Source organism: Primulina huaijiensis, chromosome 4 (assembly GCF_012295235.1).
Source record: "Primulina huaijiensis isolate GDHJ02 chromosome 4, ASM1229523v2, whole genome shotgun sequence".
NCBI classification, from domain to species: Eukaryota; Viridiplantae; Streptophyta; class Magnoliopsida; order Lamiales; family Gesneriaceae; genus Primulina; species Primulina huaijiensis.
This window is the reverse complement of record NC_133309.1, coordinates 12,255,007-12,273,979: the sequence shown is the minus strand read 5'-3', so window position 1 is coordinate 12,273,979 and position 18,973 is coordinate 12,255,007.

Genomic DNA, 18,973 nt, shown 5'->3' with positions numbered 1-18,973 from the left:
ACCGTCTGATGTCCTTCTTCATTCCTGGCCACCAATACAATAACTGCAGATCCTTGTACAGCTTCGTACTCCCTGGATGAATAGAGTACGGCGACATATGGGCTTCTGATAGAATATCTGCTCGAATAGAATCACTGCTAGGAACCCATATTCTGTCTCGGTATCTCACAATACCGTCACTAACTGAATACAAAACACTCCCCTTGGCCTCATCTCTCTGCTTCCACTTTGCCAACTGCTCATCTGCTGGTTGACTACTGCGAATACGGTCAATGAGCGTTAGACTGGATAGTCAAGGTAGATAGACGAGGAACTCTACCTCTAGAATATGACTCTAGATCAAACCTCTGCATCTCAATCTGAAGAGGTCTCTGAATCGTCAAATGAGCCATCACTGCAACTTTTCTGCTCAATGCATCTGCAACTACATTAGCCTTACCCGGGTGGTAGCTAATGTCACAGTCATAATCATTCACAAGCTCCAACCAATGCCTCTGACGCATGTTCAGCTCCTTCTGCGTAAAGAAATACTTGAGGCTCTTGTGGTCGGTAAAGATCGGACACTTCTCTCCATACAGATAATGCCTCCAAATCTTCAAGGCAAAAACTACGGCGGCCAACTCTAGATCATGGGTTGGGTAATTCTTCTCATGGATTTTCAGCTATCGAGAAGCATATGTTATCACCTTCCCATGCTGCATCAATACTGCGCCAAGATCGAGCTTCTAAGTATCGGTATACAAGACAAACTCACCGGGCCCTGACGGCATAGCCAAAACTGGTGCTGAGATAAGAGCTTGCTTCAAAGTATCGAAGCTCTTCTGGCACTCCTCGCTCCACACAAATTTCACATTCTTCTTAGTCAGTACTGTGAGTGGAACTGCAATCGAGGAAAATCCCTTAATGAACTTCCGGTAGTATCCTGCTAAGCCAAGAAAACTGCGGATCTCTGATGCATTCTGCGGCACAACCCAATCTCTGACTGCTGCAACTTTCGCTGGGTCTACCTCAATGCCACTGCTAGAAACAATGTGGCCTAAGAACGCCACCTTCTCCAACCAGAATTCGCACTTACTGAACTTTGCGAATAACTTGTGCTTCTGCAAGGTCTGTAACACTGTGGTCAGATGTCTGCTGTGATCCTCTTGATTCTTGGAGTAGACGAGAATGTCGTATATGCATACTATCACAAACTGGTCAAGATACGGCTGAAATACGAGATTCATGAGATCCATGAAGATCGCTGGCGCATTCGTCAAACCAAACGGCATCGCAAGGAACTCATAGTGGCCATAACGAGTCTTGAAGGCAGTCTTGGAAACATCAGCATCTCTCACCCTCAACTGGTGATAGCCAGAACGCAGATCAATCTTGGAGAATACCGAAGCTTCATGCAACTGATCAAATAGATCTTCAATCCTCGGAAGTGGGTACTTGTTCTTCACTGTAACCCTGTTCAACTCCCGGTAATCAATACAAAGTCTCATAGAGCCATCCTTCTTCTTAACAAACAAGACTGGCGCGCCCCAAGGTGAGAAACTCAGGCGGAAGAACTCCTTATCAAGAAGTTCCTGAATCTGCTTCTTAAGCTCTGCCATCTCTGTCGGTGCAAGTCGGTACGGTGCTTCGGAGATCGGAGCCGTACCTGACATAAGCTCGATAGAAAACTCCACCTCTCTCTCAGGTGGCATAACAGAGACGTCCTCAGGAAAAACATCTAAGAAGTCTCTAACAACCGGAACATCTGCGGCTGATTAACTGGGTGTCTCGGGGACAGATATAAAAGTTGCTAAAAATGCCCGACACCCTCTATGCATGAGCTTCCTAGCCTGGACATAAGGAATAATGCGCAGTAAAGGAAAGTACCTGTCCGGTTCAAATAAGAACTGGGTCATTCCAGGCGGTCGGACTAAAATGGATCTCCGCTGAAAGTCGATCAAAACTCTGTTCCGCGGTAGCCAGTCCATGCCCAATATGATGTCAAACTCTGGCATCGGCAATAAGATCAGATCCGCATACACAAGATTTTCATGCAGCTCAAGGTCTATGTCACGGATCACGTTGGTGGCTGTGATCTCCTCTCCCGAAGGCAACGATACTGAATCGGCTACATCTAGCCCGATGGTCTTAACTTTGAGAAAGTTCGCAAAGACCTCTGAGATAAATTAGTGGGTAGCCCCTGAATCTATCAGGGCTTTGGTAGCTGAGCCAGCTATGAAAATTCTCCCTGAAAGTTCGGAACACTAAGCTGAACCCAAATAATCATAAGAGCTAAGCTTATAGGCATGCAAAGGTCACAGTTCTCCTAACTAAATCCCGAAAATAATACTGAGTAGAGCATGCAATCATATTGCAATTCTAAGTTCAAAATCTTAATCCGATTCCCAAAACATTGGAATGCACAAATATAAACTTAAAGCTGTAAGGTACCTGTCATCAACATGGTATCGGGATTCGTCTCCGCAGCATGGAGAGCGAAAACCCTGCCTTGGGTAGGCAGATTCTTCCGGGGGCACTGTGGCATCATGTGGTCCGTGCTGCCACACTTATAACATTTCTCTGAACCATACATACATACTCCAGGGTGGCGATGTGAGCACTTGGGACAGACTGGGTGCTCAAAAGTCCTCGGGACGGCACGTCCCTGCTGCTGCTACTGCTGCTGAGGTCCTCCTCTGTTCTTGGGCGGGCCGTGATACGGCCTCTTATGCTGATGCTGGTGCTGCTGAGGAGGAGGAGGGTGGTGTGGTACCTGAACTTGTCGCTTTCCCAAGCGATCCCTCTCTATATCGATCAGATCCTGCTCTGCAGCCAGAGCTCTAGATACGGCAACCTCAAAGGTAGTAGGGCCAGCAACCCTAACATCACGGCGTAAGATCGGTCTCAATCCATACAGAAAGTGCCTCAGCTTGGCACTGGCATCGTTCGCAATCAAGGGCGCAAAGTGACAGCCCCTCTCAAATTTACGGATGAACTCCGTAACAGTCAGCTCTCCTTGCCTCAGGGTCATGAACTCCCTGGTCAGACGCGAACGCACCTCATCCGTGAAATACTTGGAGTAAAACACCTCCGTAAATCGCACCCACGACAGTGTAGCCAAGTTAAGGGCTATTGAAGCTCATTCCCGCCATAGGCGGGCATCTCCTCCGAATAGATAAGAAGCACAACGAACTCGATCTGAATCTCCAAGCTCCATAAACTCGAAGATAACCTCGAGGGACTTGATCCAGCCCTCAGCAATCATGGGGTCCGCCGTCCCTGAAAACTCCTTTGGACGCATCTTCATGAATCTCTCTTATACAGCTTCGGGCCCTGTTGGCCTGGTCGCCACGGTGTTGTTCCCCGCAAACTGTGCGAAGAACTGCGTCATCCCAGCAAGCATCTGGGCATTCATATCTGGAGGAGGGGGTGGAGGTCTGTACCTCTCCTGCTTCTGCTCATCTCGGTCCTCCTGGCGAGGCTCATCCACTCTCGTACGCTCGAGGATGCTTCTAGGGGACATACTGTTCCATACATAACCCATACGTAACTAACATGCATAATTCCATAATTTATTTACATTTAAATACTGAACAATAAAAATATGGGCGCAATTATCTCATGAAATCATGCTGCTGAAATTAATTCATGCTTTAAATAAAATGCGTAAATGAAAAACTTACAGACCGAAGACGTGACTTCGTGAGCTTCTCGAGGTCAGTAGTAGTACAACCCTTTACAGAACCACTGCTCTGATACCAACTGTGACGCCCCAGATTCGACGACTGTCCCCACTGTACCAAGACGAGTCTTTCCAGCGAGCTTATGTACTCACTCACACGCACCCTGGGAAACTTCCCAGGAGGTCACCCATCCCAGAATTACCCCAAGTCAAGCACGCTTAACTTTGGAGTTCTTATGTGATGAGCTACCGAAAAGAAGATGCACATTCGTGGTATGAGTAGTACATATCAAATCTTTTAAGCCTTCTTCAACTGTATAGTCCATTACATTGAACAGTCTCAGAATCCCTCTCATTCCCGTGTGAGATCGGTTCATTCATGTTCCCTCCACCTAGAAGCCTGCCAGGAGCCGCTCATTGTCCGTGCAACTGATGGCACCGGCGATCACCCCCCGCCCTCTTCAGCCCCGGGCCTCACACCTCGGGTTATGTGCACCTTCAATCCAGCAAAGTCAACCATCAAGACCTCCATTATCATATTCATAATCAATATCACATGCATCAATCACACCTAGTGAGTCTAAAGACTCAACACACCATAATCTTGATAACAAGTAATACATATACAGATCACATACAACAGTGAAAAATACTTGTACTTAAAATAGCGTTCTCATGAAGATGCAGAAATTTTAAACAAATCCATTTTCATGATGCATAAACTTTAAATAAAAACATGTACGTAAACATTTATATAAACTTTTCATAAACGTTTTCATATCCTCATAAACATATTCATATTCATATCATCATCAACATATATGTATTCATATTATCATCAACATCTATGTATTCCTTTTTTTTATTTCGTTGAATTCAGATCGTTAATTGTGACTTTCGTGTTAATCTACGTCTACGTCTACGTGTTGGGCGATGGATCTGTAAGGTCCAAAATAAAGACGACGTAATCCAACTGCATGCGAATCTAGGAAACATGAAAAATGGCTAATTAACTGATTTTATTTGCTAATTGATTATGTGACATACATGTTTATATGAAAAATATGATTTTATTATCATCATGCATAAAATTGTATTTTTAAGGAATATTCAAGTGGCTATCGAGGAACGGAGACCTAGGGCTGAAAAAACGTAAAATGTTTTTATTAAATAATTATTTTCAATTATTTAAAATATTTTTGATGGTTTTTCATATTTTTGAAAATAAGGAGTTTTGATGTGATTTTATACGCCGGGACAAAATTTTTATCGGTGTTGGTTTTTCAACTAAAATGCGAACTTTTTGGCAACCCGGCTACTAAATTCACAAATTTATTTAAACAAAAACAATTATTATAATTTAATTAAATACTAATTAAGACTAATGGGCTAATTTGATAGGCTTAATAGGCCTAAGCCTAGTTAGTAATTTAATTAGTATTTAATATGTTAATACCCTACACTTTACAAGAAAAACTCACGGCCACACACTCCATACAATATCAAACTCTCCCCACCACCCTTTACACGATACCCACTTACACACCACAAAGTTGAAGGATTTTCGTGACGTTCAAGGGAATTCAAAGCCAAGGTTCCTACCCGTTCTTCGTCGTCAACGGTTTTTCTTGCGTTTAAAACGCAAAGGCACGCCATAAATCTTTCTTTCCTCATCTATCACACCATACTATTGTTTTGAATTACTTTTGTATGAAAACATGATCCCTTATTGAATAAATTCGTTTTTATTCATTCTTATATGATTAAGGTATGAATTTTTGTTCCAAAACTTAAAATATGATTACATGAAGGGGCTGCCATCATAGGGACACCAAAAGGGAGGAGTTTGAGTGATTAAGGGTACTTAGATCAAGGTTTAAGGGCTGGACATCACCATGGGACAAGGGAGACGGGAATTAGAATCGTTGTCTTACAAGGACTCTTCAGCTAGGGTTCAATAGGGCTTGCGGCGGCTTGCTACTGCCAAGGGCGCGTCCAAGGGGCTTAGGAGGGTGGTGCTAGGGTCATAGACAGGTTGCACAAAGTCTGGAACGAGGGCTTGATCTGGATAGTTGCACACAGCACATGGTCGAGAGTTTAATGGGATTGGGACTCGGTTCTTTGCATGGGTTGGTGGGGCTCATCCAGGTCTCTTCCAGGGGCAGCGGGGGGTCTCGTTCTAGGGTCAGGAAGGGTCCTAGCGTGGCAAGGACCCCTCGCGCGTAGCCTTGGAGGAGTCCCATGGAGAAGGGACTCCTCGCGCAATCAGTGAAGATGACAGCAGCCAAGGGGGCTCGCTGCTGGGGCTAGGTGGCTTTGGGTAGGTTCATCAAGGTCCTAGGGTCATGGGAATGGGTCGGGCTAGGCGCTGGAGTGGGGTGGTTTGCTTTTGGCTCGAGCAGAAGTTGGAACCGTGAGTGACAAAAGAGACGCGCACAGCTTGTTCTTGTTCAGATAGGTTGCTGCTTTGGTCCAAGGCTTGGGCTGGTCTAGGCAGGGTCTGGGCATGGTCCAGGGGTGGTCAGGGTTGGCTGGGCTCGGGGGTTGCTCGGCTGGAGGTGACCTAAGCTAAATAGGAGTCCTAATACACCTAGATCTCACACACGCATACAAAGGGTCATTAACAGCAGGCTGTTTCGGGAGTTAAGGGGCTGGTCAATGACTTGGGCTTGGTCAGGAGGGTGCCTAGGTGGGTCAGCTCGGGTTTGGCTCGAGGTGGCTCGGGTAAATTGGGAGATGGCTTGGTGTGTTCGTTAAGGTGTCAATTTCCAGATTTTAAGAACTAAAATTGAATCCATGAGTCCACGGGTGTGACTCATGACTTAGAAGCGTATAATAAATAATAAAAATGCCATGTTTAATGTTTGGGACAAAAATAACGAGTTTTGGATTTATTCGGGATTTAATCGTCGCACGAAACGCTAATTAACGAATTAATTGAAACGCCTAGTTGGTTGATGTTTTTGAGAGATTTTTGAGAGGTTTAGTATGAGCTATACTTTTCAAATTTATTGCTTTTTAGGTTGGTTAACTTCTGACATTTCATTTTTATGACTATTTCATTTGATTTTTAAAATGCTAATTAGTTGATGTTTTATTTTAAAAGGGTAAAATATTTTATAAAAATATTTTCATGTGGTATATGTAAAGGGCCGAAAATCGTGTGTTTAAAAAAAATATTCTAGCACATTTTAAGCAAAAAGAAAGGCAGACGTTTCAGGATCCATCTACATGTAGCCACAGTACTGGGCGGCGGGGACACCAGCAAAACTCTCACTGGTCAACTGGGCCCTGGCCTTACGTATTAACATATCATCGTATACATCTACATATTCATATCTGTATCCATGAAAACACGATCGTCGGGCTCCCACTGGGACCATAAAAATCATCACTTTATAAAAATCATGCATTTAATATCCTTTTCCTTTTAAAAACAAGCATGCAACATATCTTTTAACGTTATCGTTTCCTCATAAAAATCCATAAACATTTTAAAAGAAACCTTTCAACTTATAAAAATCCATAAATCTTTTAAATAAACATTTCAACTTCATACACATTTAAAATATGCATTTAAATATTGAACATTTAAAATAAACATTTTAACATATTAAATCCTAACCTTATAAAATAACATTTTGACATAATAAATCGTAAACATTTAAAATCCATGTCATAAAAATTCATAAACATTTGAAATAATCATATTAGCACATAAAACAGCATTCATGACACTGCCATGACGTTTACTAATTTCTAGGTGTAAAATGATCGTTTTACCCCTGAACGTAAAATTTCACGTTTTTGACTTTTTCTTTATTTCATTGACTCTAACATATCTCAAATAATTATTTAAGCTTAAATGAATTTTCTCATATTTTTATTTAGCTTAAATCGATGACTTTAAAATTAATCTTTAAATGTGACGTATTAATGCGTTTTAATCCCGAATTAAACCAAATCTTAATATAAAATTCCCAAATTCAAAACTTTGATTTATAATAATTATTTAAACTTAAACCTAATTTTTCATAATTTTATAAATCATAAAACTAGGCATTTCAATTAACTCGTTAATTAGCGTTTCGTGAGGCGATTAAATCCCGATTAAATCAAAAACTCGTTATTTTGATCCCAAATTTTAAACATAACATTTTTAAGATTTATTATACCCTTCCAAGTAATGAGCCACCATCGTGGACCCATGGACTCAATTTTTCTTCTTTAATTTTTGTTTTTGACCCTTTATCGAACACACCGAGCCATGTCCTAATTTACTCGTGCCACGCCCGAGCCACCTCGAGCCAAACCCGAGCCAAGCCACCTAGGGACCCTGTTGACCTAGCCCAGCCCATAGAACCAGAACCTAAGGCGCTCAAACACCCTGGAACTGAGCTACCAAATCTATGCATGTGTGTGGGCGTGAGTCTCATTGGTAAAAAAGCACTCCTATCTAGTCTAGGCTCCTTCCATCTGAGCCACCCCTGAGCCCACATGACCCTAACCATCCCTGGACCACGGCCAGCCCATACCCAGACCAACCCAGCCCCTGGACCCTGCACACGAAACACTGCATCAGTCCCTTGCTTTGCCGAGAGTCTCCTTCCTTGACATCAACTCCACGTTTTCTGTTTCTAGCCCTCTAACCATCGAGCCACCCCTTGAAAAGGTCCCTCAAGCACCTTTCTAGGACCCTAAGGACACAACCTAACCCACCCCAAAGCCCTTGGCCGAGCCCACAATCCATTTGCGCAACAGCATACACCAGCCTGCACCTATGCTTCTCGGGTGGAGTCCTTGTTGAGAAGGACTCCTCCCAGCCCCTGATTTCCGAGTCCTAGCATGGCTAGGACTCTTCCATGACTCAGACCATGACCCAGCCCTGACCTCAGACGAGCCATGCAAGGCCTAGCCTAATATTCCCAAAAACCGAGCCATCCAAGCACACCACCACCTGTTTCGGTTCCAACTGTTATTGTTTATGTTTGTGCAACGTTTTGGTTGAGTTTTATGAACCTAAAGCTTCGGGTAAACATAATTGATTATAATCCTAACATGGCAGTCCCCTTAGATACATAAATTTCATGAATTTTGGATCAAAATACATGTTTTTAAAACCATATTATATGCATATACGAAAATAATAAGGTGTGTGCCTTGTTTTTCATGCAAAACAATTTTAAATAATTACTATGGTGTGAAAGATGAGAGAAGGAAGAAATATGGCGTGCCTTTACGTATTTAACGCACGATTATTCATTGACGACGTCGAAGAACGGGGCAAGACCTTTTAAATTTTCGGGGCGTTACAATATGCGTGCCCTTTGTTTTCTTTGTTGTTTCTCCCACTTGCTTCTCACTGAACTTCATCTTCTATTTATAGGCGAGAAGCTTGATCATACATCGAGATTCAATAATTGTATCCGTTGCAGCTTGAATGCGTTCATTGAAATTTGTGTTTTGACTTTTCCGATAACCCTTCTGGAATATTTTGGCTTTAAGCTTTTCAGTAAGGTCCAAAATTAAGACGACGTAATCCAACTACATGCGAATCTATGAAAAATGAATAATAGTTGATTAAATTGTTTTAATTGATTAAATTAATTATGTTTGATATGTTTATATGATTTTATAGTAGTTGTCTACTTAAATGCATTAAAATGTATTTTTAAAGGTTATTCGAGTTGCGATCGAGGAACGGAGACCGAGGGCTGAAAAATGAAAAATGTTTTTATTAAATAATTGTTTTTAATAAGGTTGATACTTTTTATTGTTTTTTAAAATAAGTTTTGAGATGATTTTATACGACGGGACATAATTTTTAACGGTATTCGGTTTTCAACAAAAATACGAATGTTTTGACAATCCGGCTAATAATTTCACAAACTTTCCTAAACGAAATAATTTTTAAATGCACCATTGGGCTTATTGAACCTATTATAGCTTTCTAATGAGCCCAAGCTTACACACTTATTTATTTTAGCAAAATAAAGCCCATAACCTACCTATCTTTTAATAAATACACGCACCACCCTAATATTTTATTTACAAGACTCCTCCACCATCAAAATCACACGGCACACACAATTTCAAGAGAGAAAAGCATCGAAATTTCAATGGTTTTCAACCAAGGTTCTCTCGTCGTCGTTTTTCGCATCGTCAACGAAATTTCATGCGTTAAATACAAAAAGGCACGTCATATTTCTTCTTTTTCTCATCTATCACACCCTAAATATGTATTTGATATGAATTGCATGACAAACAAGTTACTCTTCTATTTATTTTTGTTTTTGTGCAAAACACGAATTTTAAAGCATGGTTTTTTATCAAAAACTTGATGATTTCACACCTGAAGGGGCTGCCATGTTCTAGGATTAAAAGGACAACGTATTTACACAATTTAAGGTTCCTATGTCACACGAAATAAGATGCACACGAGAATTTCACAAGGTGGAACTGTGGCTTGAAGTTTTTGAGGTCAAGGGCTCGGTTAAGTGGGGACGATGGTGCATGGCTCGGCTTGGGTGCGACCAGGGCTCGGCTGTGTCATGGTTTGGTCAGGTGAGGACTCCTAGAGAAGTGGCTGGGAAGGAGTCCTAGCTCCACCCGAGAGTATGCGCGCAGGTTCAGCTGCTGAGCGAGGGGACTTGTGGCTCGGCAAGGGGGTTAGGGCTGGGCTGGGCTGGGCTAGGCTAGGTCTCTAGGGTCTTAAGACGGTGCACAAGGGTCTGGGTCTGGGGCTGGCTCGGTGGTTAAGGTTCTAGCAGGAAATCGTAGAGTCCTTGTCTAGGTTGGAGTCTCGGTCGATTGCTTGCTGCTGGTGCAGAAGGCTTCAGTTGGTGCTAGGGTCAAGTCCCAGGGATCCAGAGGGCTCATGAGAGTCCAAAGAAGGTCTGGTCCGAAGATGGCTCGGGGTCGCTCGGGCTTGGCTCAGTGAAAAAATGAGAATGGCTCGAGGGTTTAGTGCACGGTTCGAAGTTAGGGTTTTGTTGGCTAGGGTTTGAAACATGGTTCAACGGGGGTCGAATCATGGTTCACGTGGGTAGAGTAAATATAAAAAGACTATGTTTTAAATTTGGAAAATTTATATTAAAGTTTGAAATTTAATTCGGGATTAAAACGCATTAATAATACATAATTAAAAAATAAATGAAAAGCCATCGATTTAAGCTAAATAAAAATATGTGAAATTTAATTTAAGATTAAATAATTATTTGAGATGGTCTGGAGTCAACAGAAATAAGAAAAAGTCAATCGTGAAATTTTACGTCTAGGGGTAAAACGGTAATTTTAAACCTAGAAAATAGTATACATCATTGCAGTGCTCTGAATGCTGTTTTATATGTTAAAATGGTTATTTTAAATGTTTGTGGAATTTTATGATGAAATGTTAACGTTAAAAGATATGTTGCATGCTTGGTTTAAAAGAAAAATGATATTTATATGCATGAATTTTATAAAGTGATGGAAATATGAGATGTTGAAGGATGTAAAGTAATTATGACTAATAAGAATGCGATGATATGTTAATACGTAAGAGCAAGGCTTTGTTGACGGGTGAGAGTGTCGCTGATTTCCCCGCCGTCCGGTACTGTGGTTACATGTAGATGGATCCGTCGCCCCAGACAAATACGAAAGTCACAATTAACGATCTGAAGTCAACGAAAAAGGAATACGTATACGTAAATGATGAATATGAATATGTTTATGATGATATGAAAATGTTTACGTTTATGTTTATGTGTGATTATGAAAATGTTATTTTACGAAAAAGTATTTTCACTGTTGCATGTGATCTGTATACGTATTATTTGTTATCAAGAATATGGTATGTTGAGTTTTTAGACTCACTAGGTGTGATCGATGCAGGTGAGTATGATGTTGATGGTAGTGGAGGTCTTGATGGTTGATATGACTGGACTGAAGGTGCACATAACCCGAGGACCAGCGCTTATTCTTCCACACTTATGTTTATGATTTAGGATTTTAAGCTTATGTTAAAGATATTTTTACGACTTTGATTATGCTTTTGAGTGGTTTTTGAGAGGTTGTTAGTTTTGGCGATATTGCTAAGTTAGGATTTGCAAACGTTTGACGCTTTTATATTCTTAAAATTATTTTCATTGGATTTTCAAATATATTTGGTTATTTTATTTTTAAAATGATGCAAGGTATTTTAAAGTGTATATATATATGTGTCTATTTTATTTCGGCCGAATCTTGTAGGATAGAAAAAAAATTCTAATACTTTTTAAGAAAAAGTGTAGTGGACGTTTCATTTTCTGCAACGTCCATTATTGTACTATTGATAGTACAAATGCTTTTTTATCGTTGTGCGTAGTTGAATTCTATTAGATAAGCTTGTCGTGATTGATTTCTAACTGATGCTTTGAACTGATCTTGAACTGGTACGTTGAAATCAGTTGACTCGTCAGCTGAACTGATTTCATTGATTCAGTTGAACTGGTCATTTTAGCTCTTCATCATTTGAGCTCTTCATTAGCTAGCTGGGCTTCAGAAGGTCTTTTGCTGAACTACCTATCAACTGAACAATCAGTTGAACTGTAATTGATGCTTCAGTTGGACTGATTCAGTTTGGGTAATCAGTTGGCAATTTCAGTTTGCTTCTCGAAAGCTTCAGTTTTGGCTCGGTTAATTGATCAGTTCAAAGCCTGATCAGTTTCAGCTTCCTGCGCACTTCGATAAATCATTAGAAACAAAATAACAAGTTATGTTAACATCAAAATCAAGATTGCAAATATGAAATGTTCCAACAATCTCTCCCTTTTTTATGATCACAAAACTTGAGCAATTTAAAGCGATTTTAAAATAATTTTTCAAAAACTTTTAAAACAGAAAAATCTTTCAGTTTGAGGGATAAGAAAGTTCCCCCTCAAGAATTGAATTCAAAACGATTTTAAAAATATTTTTCAGTTCGAGGTATGATTTTAAAGAAAACTCCCCCTCAAGAACTGAATTAAAAACTTCCCCTAAAAAATATGATCATTTACGCGATTTAACAATGAATTTTAGCATCATTTATCATTCAAGCAGTTAAGGCATCAAATCTTAAGATAGATGTTCATTTACATGAAAGCCAACTAGATAAACATGATGTTTATTTAATCAAATACGCGTCCCTTGTATCATACATTTACTCATACCAGCAAGTGCAAGGGAAATTGCTACTACAACACCAAACTTAAAATAACATCAAATATCAATCAGTGTATACATAATAGAACTGAATATATTACCAACTGATCGCCTTGAATGCTTCGAAAGCTGCATTGATCATGAGTCTCTTTGCCAGAAAGGCAGCTAATTTGCATTGGATTTGTTCTCTGTGCAGTCTAACTGGTCGAGATGACTCAAACTCTACTTAATGATTCTGAACAACATTGATCATCTACCTTGATCTGATATAACAATGAAGTGATGGCACTTCTGATGATTAAGCTCCTCTTAAATCATCTGTTTCAGCTGGCAGTCGGGTTTCATCTGTTGATCAGCTGAACTTGGTAGGCTGGAAACTAAAATCTTATTCACTGATCAGTTAAGTTGTTCTACTGTCAGTTGACCTCAAAACCATGTGAGTTGCTAAAACAACAAAATTCAGAGTCGTGAGAAGTGGCTACAATATTAGTTGCAGAGCCAACAATCTTCTCTCTTCCCACAGTAAGTTCATATAAAATTTTTAAGAGGATTTTGAAATCCATTTTAAATACCATTTTGAAACACATTTTGAAAAATCATCTTTCAAATGTCCTTCTTAGAACAGCTAACTCTTACCAATCGATGGATAGGTTCGGGAACCATTGAAGGTGTTTCAAACACATTATTTTCCATGAGCTTCAATAGCTCGTGTTCTAAGAATGTATACACCGATGAATTAAATAGAGTTTGGTGTTAAACTAAGTGGAAAATACTCGAAGTAATCCTTCGTTAAGAAAGCTGACCAATTTGAAAACAATTTAACTTGTGTAAACTGATTAACTGAAGTAAAGGGAATCAGTTCTTGCATATATCAGTTCAGTTATGGTAAGAACTGAACTGATAACTGCTCGAACTGATCAAATCAATTTGAAAACAAAATTTAAGCATTTAAGTACACAAGATATGTTTATGGATGTTCGAAAACTTGAAATGCTCCTACGTCACCTCTTCTACCACATCGGGTAGGATACACTAGAAGACTTTGATATATACAACACCTTGTACAAACCTTTTCAGCTTAGGACTTACTCTACTGCCTAACTGAACACCTAGTTTAGACTGAAGGCAACACCTTCCAGCCAACATTTGTTTTACGTCTATGTGTCAAAGCCTAGATACACAAGTTTTACGTCTTTGTGCAATACCCACCCATCTAATCTATATGCTCAACTCTCTGTATTTGTGAGTGGTTATGTGTGTGTGAGAGAGAACAGAACAATGAATACAATGGGAAGATGTTCTCACACACTGAGGGAAATAAGCTTCTAAACTAAGCCGATATAACTTTGATGTATTCTTTCGACAGGGCTGATTGCTTCCTTGTAAGTTTATATGCAATATGAGTTGTAAGGTCCTTGAATTTAATTCACGCAACCTGAATGCATGCAATCTTGGATTTGATCTCTGTGCAGTCTAACTGGTCGAGATGACTCAAACTCTACTTAACTGATTCTGAACAACATTGATCATCTACCTTGATCTGATATAACAATGAAGTGATGGCACTTCTGATGATTAAGCTCCTCTTAAATCATCTGTTTCAGCTGGCAGTCGGGTTTCATTTGTTGATCAGCTGAACTTGGTAGGCTGGCAACTAAAATCTTATTCACTGATCAGTTAAGTTGTTCTGCTGTCAGTTGACCTCAAAACCATGCGAGTTGCTAAAACAACAAAATTCAGTGTCGTGAGAAGTGGCTACAATATTAGTTGCAGAGCCAACAATCTTTTCTCTTCCCACTGTAAGTTCATATAAAATTTTTTAGAGGATTTTGAAATCCATTTTAAATACCATTTTGAAACACATTTTAAAAAATCATCTTTCAAATGTCCTTCTTAGAACAGTTAACTCTTACCAATCGATGGATCTGTTCGGGAACCATTGAAGGTGTTTCAAACACATTATTTTCCATGAGCTTCAATAGCTCGTGTTCTAAGAATGTATACACCGATGAATTAAATCGAGTTTAGTGTTAAACTAAGTGGAAAATACTCGAAGTAATCCTTCGTTAAGAAAGCTGACCACTTTGAAAGCAATTTAACTTGTGTAAACTGATTAACTGAAGTAAAGGGAATCAGTTCTTGCATATATCAGTTCAGTTATGGTAAGAACTGAACTGATAACTGCTCGAACTGATCAAATCAATTTCAAAACAAAAGTTAAGCAATTAAGTACACAAGATATGTTTATGGACGTTCGAAGACTTCAAATACTCCTACGTCACCTCTTCTATCACATCGAGTAGGATACACTAGAAGACTTTGATTTATACAACACCTTGTACAAACCTTTTCAACTTAGGACGTACTCTACTGCCTAACTGAACACCTAGTTTAGACTGAAGGCAACACCTTCCAGCCAACATTTGTTTTACGTCTATGTGTCAAAGCCTAGATACACAAGTTTTACGTCTTTGTGCAATACCCACCCATCTAATCTATAAGCTCAACTCTCTGTATTTGTGAGTGGTTGTGTGTGTGTGAGAGAGAACAGAACAATGAATACAATGGGAATATGTTCTCACACACTGAGGGAAATAAGCTTCTAAACTAAACCGATATAACTTTGATGTATTCTTTCGACAGGGCTGATTGCTTCCTTGTAAGTTTATATGCAATATGAGTTGTAAGGTCCTTGAATTTAATTCACGCAACTTGAATGCATGCAATCTAGGATTTTTATTTAAATTATTTATTTAATTGTTTTTGTGCATTTATGCATAATTATTGCATGGTATAATTTATTTCATGAAATTTTAAAGGTTCATGCATTAAAAATTTTTAAGTTGCATTTCGCGCTCGAACGAGGAACGGTGACCGAAGAATAATCGAAAAAATTATTTTTATTACGTGATTAATTTTTATTAATTAATATAAGATTTTTTAAATGTGTTTTTAAAGAAATAGGATTTGTTGGGTATTTTTACCCGTCAAAACATAATTTTTATCGTTACGTAAATTTTATTAAATTGGGGGACTTTTTGAGGGTTCGGCTAATATTTTCAAAAACTTTCCAACACGAAATATTTTTCGAAAGTGTGTTTGAATTTAATGAACCTACTTTTAAGCTTATTGAGTTTAAAACTCTTTTTAAAATTTTAATTAGCAAATAGGGCTCATTGATTTATTTGTTAACTATTTAAATTAATATATAATTAACCCTTAACCCTACCTTCCCCTCACCAACCGACACTCCCCTACCCCACCACCTTTCTCTCTTTTTCAGCATTAAATCCACCAGCTTTTCCATCGGCTCTTTCATCAGCAACACAAGAAGGTCACGGTTTTTGATTGTTCTTGCATCCAAGGCTCTCCGGCGCTCCTCTCTTCATTCTTCTCGCGTTTTTACATCAAAAGGCACGCATTGTATCATTTATTTTGCTTCACACTTGTTTTATATACTGCTGAATGGGTTTCTCGCATGAAATTTTGATCCCATAATGTGCATAAAAGATTTCTGATATCATGTGTGTTTCTTGCAATAATTGTTGGTTGTTCATGTTTTTACTGTATTTTTGTGCAATGGCTGCTAGTTCTCGACGCTAAGGGCTGTAAGTGATGTCAAGGAGTTGTCTTGGGGTTTAGGGCCGTTGCTGATCGCTACAGGGTGAAGGGCCGAGAGCTAGTTTTCGATTGGTGGCTCGATCTTTGGGTTTTCAGCGAGCAGGGTTCAACCAGCATTGCAAGGACCTCGCTGAGGCTTAGACCAAACCTTGGTGGGTCTGAGACAAGGCTTGGAAGGGCTCGACTCGTGCTGAAACCATCCCAAGCGCTGTTGATCGAGAAGGTAGAGGCTTGGCTTCGGTTTAGCTGTTTTGGGAGAATAGCGATTTGTAGGGGGCTGCGGCTTGCATGGGATGATTTGCGTGGGTTCTTGGGACGTTATAGAGATCGTTTGTTAATTCTCCAGTTCCAATCAAACATTCATTCTTGTATAAATTGTAAACACCTTTAGCAAAAACACAAGAATAACCATCCCTATCAAGCATAGAAATAGAAATAATGTTTTTAACCAATTTAGGAACAAATAAAACATCTCTCAAAAGCAACTTAAAATTATTGTCCAAAATTAAAGTAACGTCTCCAATGGCAGTGGCATCAACTCTTGCTCCATTTCCCAATCTTAGAAAGGTCTCACCATCTCTAAGCCTCTTGCTTCTTCCCATCACCTGCAAATCATTGCATAGATGAGAACCACATCCGGTATCCAATATCCAAGAAGAAGAATTAATAGAAACATTAACTTCAATATAAAACATACCATGGCCAGAACGCTTCTGGGCAAGATACTCCACGCGATTACGCCTCCAATGTCCAGGCTTGTTGCAGTGAAAACAGATTTGTTCTGACTTGTCAGGCTTTGTGGGCCCTGGATTTTGTTTCTTGTATGGCTTCTTGTTGGGCTTGTTCTTTTTTGGAGGGCAGAACGTTTCTTGCCTTTATTTGTGGCTCCTTTTTTTTCGTACCATACGAAGAGCGTCTAGTAGCATCGCCCCATGATCCCCTAGGTATCACTGATAGTGCCTGCAAGAACTAGTCGATTATGATTAACGTACATTACGGTCCCTTCATCTCATATATCCCGATTGAATCTGCAACCTTTGGTTCATCGAGGGTCGCATATTAATTCGATAACTATGTGACAACTATAAATAGTGGCATCGCATGTACCGTTCGAGAACTCTTTTTTTAATGTATATCTCATACTCTGGCCAGAGATTCCATGCACTATAATTTCATCAGATCATATATGATATCCACACCCGCAGGTGAGCGGTGAATCCCCGACTACAATGCACTGGCTCCTATATGTTTCGCAATTGTACCCAACCTCGCCACCTGATGACTCTCCTGGAGCCAGTAAACAAGTCAAAGCACAGCCCTAGCATATAGAGCCTCAGTGTTGTCCCGGGTCATAAGAATTAATGGTGTACAATCATAACCACGGACTTATCCTTTCGATGAATGACTTGGAAAGTCCAAGGAAGGGTTGTTCGGTATAATCATCATATGACTACCCATCTGCATGTTTGTACATCTCTATGCCCTTACCAAGAAACGCAGTACACAACATCACATATGCTAGTCTCGAGCTCAAGCGACCGTTATCCCTGTTTTAGGCGGCTGAATCGACCAGGAACGAATTTAGATCATACAGTGTTTACAAACGAGTTTCAACATCGAATTACGATTAATTTGTATTAAAGTATAATCAAGGTCTTTATTTATGTTTGATAACATGGGTATACAGATAAAGAAATAACAAACCATGAAATAATGAATTATATTAGAATAAAGATTGTTAATTACAATTGAGTCAATAAAATCCCTAGCCAACAGTTGGCTTGCAGGGCATCTACTCTAACATCATGCACTAGGGAAGAGGTGTGCATGTTCTGTAATTTTCAGCAGCATACCAGCAAGGTTTTTAGGATTCTAAGGGGTTCGAATTGGGTGGATTCTGATTTGGTATGGTGTTGTAAAATCATGTTTTAAGTTCGGTAAAATTCGGTTAAATTTCGAGTCGATTTGGGTTAAAAATGGGACCACGGTCCAAGTTTTAAAAAGAATCGGTTAAGTTGTATGATGAGCTCGAGTTTACGTCTAAGAAGATAAATAATGAATTGTTTTGACACGTCACGAATGTATATGACACGTTTACATTAAGCTTTTAAAGTTCATGAAGGATATGTTGAGTATGATATTTTTCACTACTGTGTGCAACGTATAGGTATTTGTTATTTATGGTACAGGTGTGTTGAATCTTTAGACTCACTAGGCATGTGTAATGCAGGTGAGTTCGATGTCGAGGGGACAGGAGGTGCTGAACTCTGAGTCAGCATACACGGTGGGCGACACGACCCGAGGACCTCATGATTTTTCCGCACAATTATGATTTCATGTTTTTGCGAGGATATGAGTATTTTATACACTATTTTATTTTATTGTTTGATGTTAGGATTTTTACTCCATTTTACTCCGCTATATTTTTATTGGTAATTACTTATGAAAATTTTTAAATGATGTTTTTAAGTAGGAGTGCATGAATGCGATTTATTTAAATGATTATTTCAAAAATGAGAGCTTTATACATAT